The sequence below is a fragment of the Panthera pardus genome, unplaced genomic scaffold, assembly GCF_024362965.1.
Source record: "Panthera pardus isolate Hobbes unplaced genomic scaffold, ASM2436296v1 HiC_scaffold_7, whole genome shotgun sequence".
Lineage (NCBI taxonomy): Eukaryota > Metazoa > Chordata > Mammalia > Carnivora > Felidae > Panthera > Panthera pardus.
The window spans coordinates 2,660,393-2,675,425 of NW_026527002.1; the positions used below are offsets into that span (position 1 = coordinate 2,660,393).

The 15,033-nt window shown below is 44.4% G+C and overlaps 1 protein-coding gene across 4 annotated transcripts in view; it reads left to right on the forward strand.

The window, feature by feature from the left end:
* Positions 1–13,197: 13,197 nt before the first annotated feature.
* The window catches only part of SNTG1 (syntrophin gamma 1), an 881,864-nt gene continuing 880,028 nt past the window's right edge, over positions 13,198–15,033 (forward strand). For all 4 annotated transcript variants that reach the window (XM_019428901.2, XM_019428905.2, XM_053896624.1 and 1 more), the window contains exons 1-2: positions 13,198–13,308; positions 13,711–14,508. The gene's annotated coding sequence lies outside the window, so the exon portion shown is untranslated. The remainder of the gene's footprint in view (positions 13,309–13,710; positions 14,509–15,033) is intronic.

The following is a 15,033-nucleotide window of genomic DNA, read 5'->3' on the forward strand; positions in this document are numbered from 1 at the left end:
TTTGATAGTTGTATGATTAGAGATAGAAAGCTATGGCAGACATGATGATTTTAATAGGTTTTAATGAGATACCATTTTCTTACTGCATTTTCCAGACATTGAGAAATATCTCTATCCTAATTCTTATTTGGGGCAGAGAGACGCTTTTGAAAACATTTCAGATGTAAGTGAACTGTTTCTTTATTTTGTTTGTCCACTTTTTAAACGTAATCTGAGGGCCCAATTGCTTATTATTAGAAACAAGAAGTTTCGGGTGTAATCTCACATCCAACTTCAACTACTTATGCTATAGTCTTATTTTCCAATGTGGTGTCACATCGAATTGGGGCCCCCAAATGCAGGGTAATGATCAGGTGGCAGTCCGGGGCCCGGGCGGTGAAAGCATTCACGTGAGACGGAACAAAGCAGGTGGACGTGGACTGAATACACCACAAAGGGGTGGCGGGCAGGACAGCGGGCAAAGGAGCGACTGTCTAGCAGGAGGCAGTGGGCAGAGGCTGTTGTAAAGGCGGAAGGTGCGGAGGTATGGTGATGCGTGGAATTTCGCCTTTTTTGGTAACTGTGCCTGGCTATCAGTAACCCATTGGTTACTTAGGGTCAATGGATATTTTGACGTGGGTCCCCTGAGGGTCCTGTCTCTATCCAGACCGGTGGTTGCTCTGGGCCCTTTGGCTGTGATCAGGTTTCCACTGGTCAAGCCTGTTGTCTAAAGTGGCCTCCCCATCCCAGCGCCTGACCCATTTTGCGTGTTCAGGAGGCTGGATGCGGTTGTCTCTTGAGGGATAGGTCCGTGCTGCTAGGGAAAGCGACACAGGCTTCACTTCACTCGTGTCCCAATCCTGTGCGGCTCTGATCTCACCAGCGGCCTTAGCTTTCCTCCAGGGACTGCCAAAGCTGCCATCCGCTTCGAGCGTCAGATGCCGGCTCGCCTGGGCCGGGGTCTGCGCCTCTGTCTGGACTGAGAAGGGTCTTGCAGCCCAGCGCAGACATACTCTGACCCCGGGGAGGGTGATCTTGACCCTTGGAAGTTTCAGCTTCTGCGTGGAGATCGACATTCCGAGGAGCCGCACCAGCGAGGAGAATAGCCCCACTCTGTGCCGGACGTCTGTACGTCCCTAGCATCCCTCTGGCACAGGGTCCTGACGCTCTGCTGTGGGCACTTGAGGTTCCGGGTCCTGGCTTGCCCACCTGCAGGTCGTAGAGGGTTTCTGGCAAGGGAGAGCCCTGGTGCCGGCGGCGAGTTCTCAGCATCCTTCCGGGGGAAGCGGAGACCAGGCTCACTCTGCTGTGTAGCTACACCGAGTTGGTTTTCTAAGTTGTTTGTACTGGCCATGTTCTTTGTTGGGAGGAAATCTCATAAACTATCACATGACTGATTTTCTCCCCCTATAACTAAGATAATTCGTATTGATCTATTTATCCCCAAATTCATTTCCACTCTCACCCTCCTATGTGTATTCCAGGTCAACTGAAACCAGCGTGGACTCATTATAGTGTGGTATCGTTCTGCCACTTAAGCCGCCTGAGCCGCTTAGAAGCCCCAGGATCAGCTCTGCTCCTGCCGTGACTAGATCACAAACTCTCTGAACTTGGGACAATGTCTTTTCCATGGTCTGCTAGAGTTCCTAACGAAGTGCGTAGCTAGGAGGGAGCTCTCCAGATGGCAGTTACCCCCACACACTGGCTAACAGGTTGTTGGAGAAAGTCATGAGGGAACACGAAGCGCGAACTTCACAAGGAGGCGCTCCAGACAATTAGAAGCTCGCAAGACGCCGGGGCCATTCACACCCAAGAGGAATACTCCTCACACAGACAAAACTTGGTTATTAGGATCTCTGAAAGTCTGAGATCTGAACATGCTATTTCCACATCAGAGAACATCAGAACATCAGAAGACAGAACAAGGTTGCTTTGCACCTGTATATTTTCATTGGTTTTGAAATCTGTCTTGCATAATTCCTGCATTTTTCTAAATGGAAGATAAATTGGGAAAGGAGGAGAAAGTGAGGAGAGCAGGAAGAGGAGAGAAAGAATGAGGAAAAAGCCTATAACAGAAGAATGAGGGAAAGAGGAGGAGAAGCCAGTGGGAGCAGAAATGAAGGAGGAAAGAAAAAAGATGAGTCCAATGAAAGAATAAACCTTTGGATGTAACAGATTGTCAGTAAACATTGTCAGAGTTCTCAGCCAGCATTGGAAATCTTGGTTTCCTTTTGACTGTGATAAATGTACAAAGTTTTCAGCTGAGAGTGTTAATAAAAAGATAGAAATACAAAAATTTAAGGAGTGCATAATTATTTTGAAAAAAATAAATTAAAAAAAATAAAAAAATGAAGCATAATTATTTTGCATGAAAATAGTTCTCCATGACTGTATATCCATGTTATGTGTGTGTGTGTATATATATATATACATATATATACATGTACATCTATATACACATAGATAGACATATATATAGCTTATAAATATATAGTAATATTTAAATTACACACATACACACTGTTAAATAATTTTTTTTAAGTTTATTTATTTTGACAGAGAGAGAGAGAGAGAGGGAAGGGAGAGAGGATCCCAAGCAGGCTCCACACTGTCAGCACAGAGCCCAACTCAGGGCTCGAGCCCATGAACTGTGAGATGATGACCTGAGCCAAAATCAAGATCCGGACGCTTTACCAACTGAGCCACTCAGGGGCTGCTAAATGAACTTTATTCCAAGATTAAAACATAAGTTTGAGCTTCATTTATGAGGTTCTGCAATGCAAGAAACTGCCTGTTCAGGGAGTTGCTCGATTTTCTCCTAGGATGAAGGGTTTATTTGGTGTTCAGAGTGTATGGGCTGTTTTCACATGTCCGAATGGGGGGACAGTGGGGAGAGAATTCCAAGATTAGCCAGGAACAACATTGAAGTCTCTGTGGCTGAAAGTCCATCACTTCTTTGATTTAGTTGAGGTAGTGGAAAGCTACCAGGCGTGGGAATTTTCCAGGGAGGCTGACAGCACATTGTCATGTGTATGAACTCCGCAGACCTCTATTGGGCCACCAGTGTCTGTGTTCACCACTTGAGAGGTTACCCATGGCCTTCTGTTGTTCATTTCCTGGTGACACAGATACGTAAGTAATGTTTTCCTAATGGGCTTGCGAGATAACAGGAACCCGGAGCTCTCCGTGTTCAGCTTTTCCATCAAGTGTTTGAACACTTGGTCACGCGGAAAAAGGATTGGACAGAGAAGCGGCAACATCTGCCCCACAGGTTTAAGTTCTAGGACCCGAACGTGCCTGATCTTCTCTGGGCCTCCCATTTGTCGGAGTCCATATATTCCCCTATTTGGCTTTAAAAAAATCTCCTAAACAACAACCAAAGGAATTATGATTCGATATGAAAAGTGGCATAGAATGATACACTGGGCTTTTAAATTTTCTTGCTTCGACTGATTTCAGTACAGAAGAAAAAAAGTTAAGTAATGAAGTAGGGCTCCAGACTCGTGGTTTGAGCTCAGGTCATGATTTCACAGTTTGTGAGTTCGAGTCCCGCCCCTCGTCAGGCTCCATGCTGGTGGTGTGGAGCCTGCTTGGGATTCTCCCTCTCTCTCCCTCCCTCTCTTCCCCTCCCCTGTCTCTCCCCCCCCCACCCAATAAATAAATAAAATTAAAAAAAAAGAAGTAATGAAATATGAAGCAGAGAGGAGTATACAACCAACTCAACTGGGTTGTTTGGAGAAGGATTCATGGCAAATGTAACATTGGGAAACAAACTACCCCCAAACTTAGTGTCATGAGTCTGCGGTCATCTAATCTCAGGTGGGTTTGCAGATGTTATCTGTGGTGAGGGGGGCGGGGGTAAGGATGGGATGTGGTCAGGTTAGGATAATGTCAGCCAAGGGCACTCAGCTCTGCAGCACATCGTTTCTGCCTGGCTTCTTCTGGTTACCGTGGTGGTGGGAAAGGTCCAGAAGAGACCCAGAGAACTCCAGGGCTCTTGAAGCCCACATCTAGGATTACTCCTGGTTCCTTCTATTAATAAAAGCAAATTTCAAAACTCTCTTCATTCACCGGAGAAACAGACCCCAATTCTTTATAAAGCTGTGAAGTCTATTGTAAAGTAGGGATACAATGAGGTCATTAATTCAATATGTTAATCCAATCAATCCACTAGATAGATAGATGATAGATAGCTAGAGAGCTAGATGGGCTTTACACACATATGTATGTATCTGAACAAAAACGGTTATAGGGTCTAATGTGTACATACAGTGTAACATAGTACATAGTTGCATTTTCGCCAGACGCTATTTTTCTTTTTCTTTTTTCTTTCACCTCAGGAGTTTATGACAAGGTAACAACAGTGTAAAAAGAAAGCAACATTTATGTTGCATGCAATCCACAATTATCAGAATCCATCATAAATTTATACTTTTATGTATAAACTTTGGCATTATACTTGTTTCTAATATTTTTGAGAAATAAATAAATAAATAAAATTTAAAAAGTAAAGAAATAAAGTTTCTATTTGTCTTAAAAAATGTTTTCTCTTATAAAAATCTGAATGAGTTTATGTTAGGCATGATCTTTTTTAAAATAAAGAAGATATTCTAGGGGCACCTGGGTGGCTCAGTCGGTTGAGCATCTGACTTCGGCTCATTTTATGATCTCACGGTTTGTGAGCTCGAGCCCTGAGTCGGGCTCTGTGCTGTCAGCTCGGAGCCTGGAGCCTGCTTCAGATTCTGTGTCTCCTTCTCTCTCTGCCCCTCCCCTGTTGTGCTCTGTCTCTTTACGCCTCTCAAAAATAAATAAATGTAAAAAATTAAAAAAAAAAAAAAGATATTCTATATGAAATTTTCAAGGGAGGACCCTGTAGAGAAATTCAAAGATATTAAGTAGTTATCGCCCAGACAAGCTTGGCTAAGAATGTATTTTCACCACAGCTAAATGGCATTTTTGAGGTGCTTTGACAAAAATGTAAATTTTGTGGCATTTACAGACTTTAATCTTGGGGACCTGGGTAGTATACCTCTAAAAGGCACATAGTTATCCTCTTGAGAGACCGAAAATGTAGTATTACCAGAGGTGTGTAATATTCACGCACACACACACACATACACACACACACACACACATACACACACACACACACACACATTAAGATGGGAAAAGAGGAAACAAACAATGATTTCAGATAGAAGTCCACAAAAAGAGTCACAAGGGCAAGTTACACATATTAATGTGTAATCAGGCTGCCTTTTAACATGGGAAACTCTATATAGTAAGTCCTGGAGAGAATAACACCATAACAGCATCCATTTATCATGTATGTGTGGTTCATGGTTAGTGAGCAAGGTCAACCAGGTTATTTTCTCTCTTTCTGTCTGTCTTTCACACACACATGGACCATACGTTATGAACCATAGAAAAAACATCTACTTTAACTAGCATTTCCATTTCTTTGACTCTTACCCCAAAATATTGCAAACAATAGAAACAATATATCCATGAAACTACTCATGCAAATAATATAAAAATTAGAAAATATGCTATATGTCTTAAAGACAGGACCAATTATGTTACCTCCACATAATAGTTATATGCAGTTTTTGAAAGTCATTATAAAGGCTCTATAACAACACAGAAAAATCTTACATATTCTTTTCAATTAAAAGTATTAGGAAAAATTATAAGTATAGTGTGATAATTAATGGGGGGGGCAAGGTATTGAAAAATGTTTAGGAGAAAATACACTAAGTCATCAGGATGTGCCATACAATTTTCTTCATTCTTTTCCAATTTTTCTACAGTCACTGTATTGGTTTTTGTCACAGAAGATCCATCTATAGATAAAAACAATCACATACCTTTTCTTCCTACAGAAGTGATGATAAGGCAAGTGCGATGAACTCAGATCAAAGAGAATAAAGGGAACCGTATAGGATTAAATAATCTGGGCCAGGGCCCTTGCTTTTGTTTTTGCCGGACTATGAATAATTTTAGTAATTTTAAACATGAATATCATCCAGTTAATTATACTAAAATACTATAATTATAGAAGCCTACAAGGTGAAACTCTCTAAAAAGAAATGCTCATTGCAACATGGAAAGTATACATTTGGTGGTTTCAGAATGGTTGAGTATATTTTTACATTTATTTTTTTGAGAGAGAGCGTGAGCGGGGGAGGGGCAGAGAGAGAGGGACACACAGAATCCGAAGCGGGCTCCAGGCTCTGAGCTGTCAGCACAGCACCTGACACGGGACTCGAACCCACAAACCACTGAAAGCGCTGACTTTCGCTGGCCGACTCCATCTTGTTCTGTGTCCTCCACCTTGATTGGCTACGTCCCCGACATGCCCCCTTTCCGGGAAAATCGCAGAAACCTCAGACCAAGCCTCCTCCCCTTGAGTAACCTCCCCCTCACCCGTTCAAACTTCCCGATCAAAACACGCCCAGCGACCTGTGTAACAGGACTCCGATCCTTCCCCAGCCAATTGGCCGAGGCCACAGCCATTACCTCACCAACTGCCCCTAGACCCCAATAAAACCTTTGTGCTTTTGAAACTCGCTCTCTCTCTGGTATCTTACTGCTGTGTCGGTGCAGTTAGGGGATTGAGCTCCATAGCTCGAATAAAGGCTCTTTTGCTTTTGCATCGGACTCAGCTCCCTGGTGGTCTTTGGGGATCACGAATTCTGGGCATAACACCACAAGATTATGACGTGAGCCGAAGTCGGATGCTCAACCAACTGAGCCACCCAGGCGCCCCGATGAGTGTATTTTTAAAAAGCAATTGTTGTAGGAAGTACCACAGTATTCGAGCTATTTCTTATGCCTGTAAATAACAAATGCTTCCCCGGCTTGAAAAGCAAAGACAGTACTTTGTGTAATAGTGTACTCTCAGCATTTTTCAGTGCTTCTGTCTTTAATTCTTCAAATGCCCACCCTTCCTGAACACTCACTGTGTGCTGCACGCTGTTCTAAGGAAGGGGGTTCACAAGGCACACAGGGTTCCTGCTTTCCTACAGCCTGGAGTATAGAGGGAGAGAACAATCAATAAGGAAAACCACCGGTTAATAATTTCCCCTGGTGATAATTCTTATAAAGACATTTAAAAAAATTGATGGATACACACAAAGACCACAAGGATTATTTCAATTGGCAGGTCAGGGAAATGTGACATTTGCAAATGTGACATTCCAGCTGAGACTTGAAGGAACAGTGGGACCACACAGGTACAGATATGGGCAGCGTGAGTGGTACTCCAGGTTTGAGGGATGGCCTGTGCAAAGTCCCTATGGCAGGACTAAGTTCGGCCAAAAGGAAGACTTGGGATATAGGTGATCAGGGAGGAGAGAGCGATGAGATAAATATCACACTGGCAAAGCCAGATGTTATGCTTGATGCATTAGGAAACCCTGGCAGGTTTTAAGCACAAGCATGATATGGAATGATTTGTGATGTAAAGAATTGGTTTCTACTGCTGTGCACAGGAAATATTCCAAGGAAAAAACTGGCTACAGTGAGATTAATTATTGGCATACTACCAATATATCAATCGTACTAGAGTGAAAAACTTATCCTGGAGGAAGTGGGAGAATGGGCAATATTTTACGACCAAAAGCAAGAGTTTTCCCTTGCTGATTATTTGCACACGGTGTGTAAGGAAAGATAAACACCAACGTGCCTCCTCGGCTTTGAGCTTTAACTGGGTGGGTAGTGGTGAATTTACTTGATGAAGACTGTGGTCAGAGGAACAGTTTCCCTGGGGTGATGATCCAGAGTGTTGTTTCAGACGTGTTAAGTTGAGATGTTTAGTAAGCATTCATGTAGATACCTCAAATATACAACTTGAATCTACATTTATTTGGGACACAATGGAGTCTTTTTTGGACTGAAGTATCAATATCATATAAAGGATATATTCAAAGCAATGGGATTTGGGATTAGATGAGATCACGTAAGCAGATAATGCAGAAAAAGAAGAGAAGAGGTTCCAAGATGTTAAGTCCTGTGGAATTGCAACATGAAGGGGCTTGAGCAGGTTCCGTATCAGCAGGAAAAGCTGAGGAAAAATAGCCATTTATGTGAATAACTCCACAAGAAGGAAGAGGGAGTCATCAAAGGGGTCAAAGACTGCTCTTGAGTCAGGTAAGATCTTGAATATAGTGTTAACTTTAAAAAATAAGTTATGTTACCACAAAAATGGGTTTATTTTAGAATAGCAGAGAATTGCAGTTTACGATGTGCAAGCTATGGCAAAGCCATAGGCCAGTTCAGGAAACAAAGGAGAGGAGTTATTTCATGGAGAAGAAGAAGGAACTTGGGAGGTATTGTTTTGAATGAAAGGCCACTGGAGGCAAGCAGGAGTTCAGGGTGAGGACAGTCTCTCGCTGGCTGAGTTTCAGGGGAAGTCACAATTTCTTATGGGAGATGCAGAGTACATTTCCCCCCTAGTGAAGCCAGGTAATTAACAATTCTTCCTGTAATTGACAAGGAGTGGACCACTCCTCATTCTTGCCTCCAGACTCTAGTAATTAAGGTTTTCCTTTATTAATTTTCACAAATGTAAGGCCAGAATAATGGCCAGTGGATTCAGAAATAGAAAACTCATTGGTGACCTTGACAAAGACGACCAATTAAAAGGGTCTAGAAAGAAAATAGTATAATAAGAGGTGAGAAAAATAAAATAACCCATGAGACCATTTTAGAAAATACTTCCAAGAAACGTTTCTATAAATAATTGGGTAATGGCTGGAGGTTTCAATGTAGTATTTATTTTATTTTATTTATATGTGTATAGAAACATGTGAACACATACCCACGCACATTCCCAAGCATGTGCACACACAGATACACATATATTTAAAAGGAGGTAAGTGAAGCGTACATAGATGCTTATTTAAAAAATGCATATTACTAGGCAGTTGAAAAACATTTAATATGATATACAGGTTAAAGTGGCAGTATATCTTTTCAGGATAGTTTCCTTTTTTGTCAACGGTTAACAACTTGCTACCATGGCAGGACTTGATGACCTGTGAAAGGATGTCCATAGTACTGAAAGCCTGCAGTGGAATTTCCACCTACTTGTATATAAACACTACTCACACGGATGTGTTTTGAATAAAGCAATATTCCCTGCTTGATGTTAATGAACAAGAAAAATTCTCCAAGACACTGTCTCTGCCAGACAGGCATGAAGATATGTCCTAGAAACAGATCAGTCTGTCATATATTGAGCAAGGCCCTGAGCCATGTGCTGTACATTAACCCTACTAAGCATGTTGCATTCCTTCTATTTTAAACTGAAGCAGCAGGGGCGCCTGGGTGGCTCAGTGGACGAAGCGTCAGACTTTGGCTCACGTCATGATCTCCCGGTTTTTGAGTTCGAGCCCCGTGTGGGGTTCTGTGCTGACAGCTCAGAGCCTGGAGCCTGCTTCCATCCTGTGTCTCCCTCTCTCTCTGCCCCTTCCCTGCTCACACTCTGTCTCTGTCTCTTAAAATAAGTAAACATTAGACACAGACTCAAAAAGGTTATGTAGCTTCTCCAAGTAACAAATGTCACACTTCGTTTTTTTTTTTTTTAAGCAAGTCATACTCAACGTCTTTTTTTAAGAAGAAAATAAATAAATAAGTAGGTGGTCAGGGAGCCATTGTCTACAATGAAACCACTTACACATGGGCAGGTGATTTACATGGCCCAATTTGCTAAGTTTCTCTGACCTCTACAAGTCACCTTCCCCAACAGAAAAATCAAACAAAGGTAACTGATGGATTTTTGTGCTTCAGCTACTTTGAAGCCAGTGGAGTTCTGAAATCCCATCCACCTTACTCCTGTAACTGAAGTCAATTGAGCTTAACTAATACAAAAGCAAACACAAAGTCCTCTAGGTTCACCTGATGATAACTCAGCAAAGCAAATTACAACGCCTTAGCTGGAGGCGATCCAGAGCAATTGACAAAAGTTCATGGTATTCCAAGAATGAAACAGAAGGCCTGCATAGCCCTGCTCTCTCAAGGTCCTCCTTGACTCTACTTGGAGTGACTCTTTTCAGCAATGCTTTCTACATTTTGGGATTTTTTTCCCACAAACTCAACATTTCATTAAAAAAAAATAAAAAGAACAATTTTAAATAGGATCATTTTTCAGATTAGAAATCATTGGCCATAGGTAGGTAACACCTAGTTGTATTTAAACAAAGAAAATATCAGCTCAAAATGATGCTAGAGATGCTGAAGCCTTTGATTAAAAGAATCAGATGTGGGTATTGGAAACAGGAGACATAAGTGAAACACAGAAACGAGAAAAATATGCTAATAAAAACAAAACCAAACCAGAATCCTCAAGTTATCTATCCAGTCTTGAAATTGAAATGTAGAAACAGTGATCAAGGGTTATTCCGTAGATAATATCACTTACTTTTTATAGAAACATACAAAAAGATATTAAGATTTTACACACATTGCTTTTATTTTTGATTATGACAATTCAATGCAGTTTGCAGGAATTATCACCATTTTATATATGGTGTCAAGGTGGCTCAAAATCAGGCTTGTGTAAGTTATACCAAAGGTCAAAGTTTTGTATACAGTGATCGTTACTCTGGATCCCATTGCATGAAAGTTTTGCTTTGCATTTCAAACTCCCCCTTCAAAGGACTTCCAATTGTTTCCAAAATGTTTCACAAAGTAGTATTTTCTAAGATTTCTATGCTGTGAGGGCTGGGCTGGGTGGGGATTGTATCCCAGTCTGTAAACACAGAAATTGAGTGACCTGGCTTAGGATTCAAGTAACCATTCTAGGGTATTAACATTTTCTTGTGAATGTGATGCTTCATATACTGTACTGTTTTGATGTTTCACATTCACATTTTATTATGTTTACATTTTAAAAATAGTAACAAAACAATACAAATTTAGATTAATTTTTTTTTTTTTAATCTGCTACAAGGATGACATTTCTTAAAACATTTCTTTGATTGGGGGCGCCAGGGTGGCTCAGTTGGTTAAACTTCCGACTTGGGCTCAGATCATGACCTCACAGCTCAGGAGTTCAAGCGGGGCGTCAGGCTCTGTGCTAGCAGCTCAGAGCCTGGAGCCTGCTTCAGATCCTGTGTCTCCCTCCCTCTCTCCGCCCCTTCCCCACTCAGCTTCTGTGTATCTCAAAAATAAATAAACATTAAAAAAAGATAAAGAAAGAAAACATTTGTTTGATCGTTCCCAGTGTATCTGTCCCTGGTTTTGTTGTACTTCCTGTATTCATTTGTAGCATCAGATGTTAGACTGAATTTAATTTTCATCACCTTAATTTCCATAACTGGTTATACAACTTGATAAGGCAAAACATGGAGTGGATTTTGCTTCTTTAAAAAGAGACATCGAAGAACATAATCTTACTGGGACTGACAGTTCAAATTAATCAACTGCTTTTTTCTCTTCTTGGCAGAGAGAGAGAGAAGGAAGGGGTGAGAGATTGAGAGAGAGAGAGAGAGAGAGACTGTGCATTCACGTCAATCAGTGTTTAGAAAGAGAATCTGTTCCTCTAGGTCTGAATAATCAAGTGCATATGTTTTCAATTAGTAACATGTTTGTACTCTGTGCCTCATTTAAATGCCCTTCTTTTATTTGGTGCGTTAAATTTGTGCCATTTTTCTTGCTTCTACGTGTCTGGAGAAAAGAATTCAAACCATCAGTGGAATCAACTGGAATCAGCATAGAATCACCGAGGAGAGACGCCTCTGCACCGACCGAGAGAGGACGGCACCTGAGGAGTGGAGCCCTCATCCCGGCTGAGTTTTGTCCTCTGGCAAAACCCGCGCACTTTCTGAAACTTCCTGGTACGGAAGACACGCACTCGCGTCCACAGACACAGGAAGCCTGCGTTGGTCTACACTTGCTTAAGGAAAAGGGAAACTTCGTTGACCACCGTCCTGAGCAAAGCCCCCCCTTCCCCACGAGCCCCAAGCGACCAGAGTTCCGAGGTCGCGCCTTGAACCCGCCCTGCAGGCCGGTGGAGTGAGGTCCCCGGCGCACGATTCCTGCGAGGCGAGCTCCACACAGCGTTCGCGGCGCGCAACGTCTCCACTGCGCGCGGCCTCTTGCGGCTGGAGCCCGGGGCTCCCCCGCCCGGGCAGGGAAGGGGGCGCAGCGCGGCCAAACAGCTCAAAGTCCAAGGAAAACACGGACTTTGCTTGTGAGTAAATAACCCGCCGGAGCGATCCTGGTGCAACCACGTTTCAGCTCCTGAGGACCAGCGAGCTCCGTGCCCGCCGCTCGCGCCCCCCCGCCCCCAGCCCCTCGCTCCGCCCGCGCCTCGCGGAGCGCGTCCCCTGCGGGAGGCGGAGACCGGCCACCCCGCCTGGACCGCCCGGATCTGCGAGCCCGTCCGCGATGGACGCGGGGGAGGACAGTTGCACTCCGGGATTAGTCTCTGCGGCCAGAATCGGGGGCCAGGATGCGGAGAGAGTGCCGGGGGGCGGGGGAGGGGGGGAGGCCGGCGACAGCGCCAGCCCCTCTCCTACCGCCCTGCAGAAATTAGTGCTTCGCCCCACCTCCCTGCTCCCGCGCCCCTCCCGCACCCGCAGTAATTCTTTCCCTAATTTCCTCCCAAGTGTGCTCAATTTCCTGGCGCAGAAATGCACACAAGTTCCGAGCCTGAAGGGGTGGGCTACGTGCACTGTATTTTCCCTCTGCACTTACACGTAGCTTCCAGGCGGGTAGGATTTGGATCAGTTTTCCAACAGTTTCAACGCGGTGTGCGCCAGTTCCCCAGCTCCCCGCTGTCGTGTCTGCTGCACCCGTGTAGAGCGTGGGCGGCGAAGCCCTCGGTGGCCGCCCTGGGGACCACCCACGCAAGCCCTTCCCCGGGCGTGCTGTCAGCCGGTTGTTGAGAGCAGGTGGAATGGGCAGAAGTGGGGGACCCGCGCACGGCGGGAGCGAAGTGGCTGCAAGGCCTGGGGGACTCCGGCCCGGAGGGGCTAGGGGCGGCCTCGGAGACTAGGGGGTGCGAGGAAAACCCAGGCCAAGGGCCCGGTGGGTTGGGCATTGTTCTGGCTTTACAGGGGCGGGGATGGTCGAGCCCTCCCGCTGACTTTACGCATTTCTTATTGGATCCTTTGTGGAATCAGACTCTCCCCACACCCCTGCGGGAGCCTGGGCCGTGGGCGGCGCGAGAGCACTGCCCCGGGAACGCAGCCTCCCGGGGCTCCTGGCTGGCCGAGCCGTTTCACGCGACTCCCCGAGCACTGCCACTCACACGAACCGCGTCCGGCTGGATCCTCTTAGCTGCTCTGCAACGATTCCGATCCAGTTCAGCAGCGTTTAAAGGTAGCAAAGCCGACATGCCTTCTCTTTCCCTTTTCTCGTCCTCTGTCCTTTTATGTTGTTAACTAACCTGTCATTTCTGCTTGGAGGGTCCAAGAAAGACCCACGACCTCTTTACTGTGTCTAACCCAGGGATTTCGGATGGGGCTTTTCAGAATTTAAGTGTGGTCTCCCCCCGCCCCCCCCCCCCCATTGGTAATCAAGATTGCGGAGTCGTCCAAAACAGCCCTTTCCATTTTCTGTAATTAGAGACCCAAAGAAACTCTGGATTTTCCACGGCACATAATCTATATTTATTCATATTCTCTCTCTCTGTCTCCCTCCCTCTCTCCCTCTCTCTCTCCCCCCTCCTTCCTCGTGCGCGTGTATGCGCGCGCTTGTGCGTGCGTTTCCTTTCATTTCTAGCATTAGGAAACTCGTTCAGGGCCACTGAAAAGTCTGGAGAGGCTCACATCTCATCTCCCACGGATTCCTACCTCTAGGGTCAGATAATGCCCGGAAACGTTGCCACAAAACAAGTCTGAGAGTATTATTTTGGAGAAACCGTTAACCCCTACCAAAATACAAAGCGCCAGAGGAAAGCAGGTGAGACTCGAAGACAAGGAAGCCCTTTGCGTTCGCTGGTGGAGGAAAGTGCGATCTGGGGACGGGCTGGGGGGCCCCGGTCCTTCTACTTCAGCACCGGAGGGGATGGACAGCGTCTCCGGACCGGGCTGCAGCCACAGGGACGGACCTGCGCTGCCCTTGCCGCCACTGTCGTCGCCACGGGCATCTGGGCTCCCTGCTCCTCGCAGCTAAAAGGCGGTGCCTCCTGATACCCCCTGGTCCCCCCCCCCCCCCACTTTCCTTGATAGACGAAAAGTAACCTTTCTCATCCACCTGCTAAACTACAATCCAGGGCTCTGAGGAGTCCTCTGGTTCTGCAGATTAAACTCCCAGCAACAACTTCAAGAATAATTCTCCGTAGGGGGCTGGGAGGAATGCACCCAGAAGAGTGAGGTTGAAGTTCTTAGAGGCTCTGAAAAATCATGGGCTCCGCAGAAGGGGTCGGAATGCTCAAAGGCCCACACTTCATGATATAAACAGAATGCTCACCAGAGGGTTGCAACTGTTTTGGAAACAGCTTTGTGAGAGGAGGTTCCAGATCTAGTCACATCCCTACGTTAGAGAAACTGAAAGACTTCTAATTCCTTTACTTGGATGGTAAGTGATAATGCTGTTCTATTTACTTACAACGCTGATGATCTTTTAAATAAAGGTGGTAACAGAAAGATTATAAACAGTATTACCTTGCCTTGTGGATTAAGGAGAATATAATTTTATTTTTAAAAGATTGTTCCTACATCGTGATCTCAGGAAACCTCTTGCTTCATTAAATAGGATATTTTACTTCTCTGAGCCTCTTATGTGACAAGAATATTAAAAATAATATATATTGCCTTTTATGATTATAGTAAACTCTTGGTTGGGTATTTTTTTTTTTTTTAGTGCTGATCTAATATGTTTTCGAATTTGTGTGTGTCTTTTTTTTTCAAAACTAATATAATCTGGCATTTTGTAAAAGGCTGTTTTTTTTTTTTTGTCTTACGCATGCAGTTTAAAGTGATCTTATCTGTGTTATACAGTATGCAAGACTCAAAGTTACAAGTAGAGATGGGTTAGCCATCTCTTCTATTATATTTTATATGATTGTAATTTGCCAAACCATGTATAAGAACAAACACATTT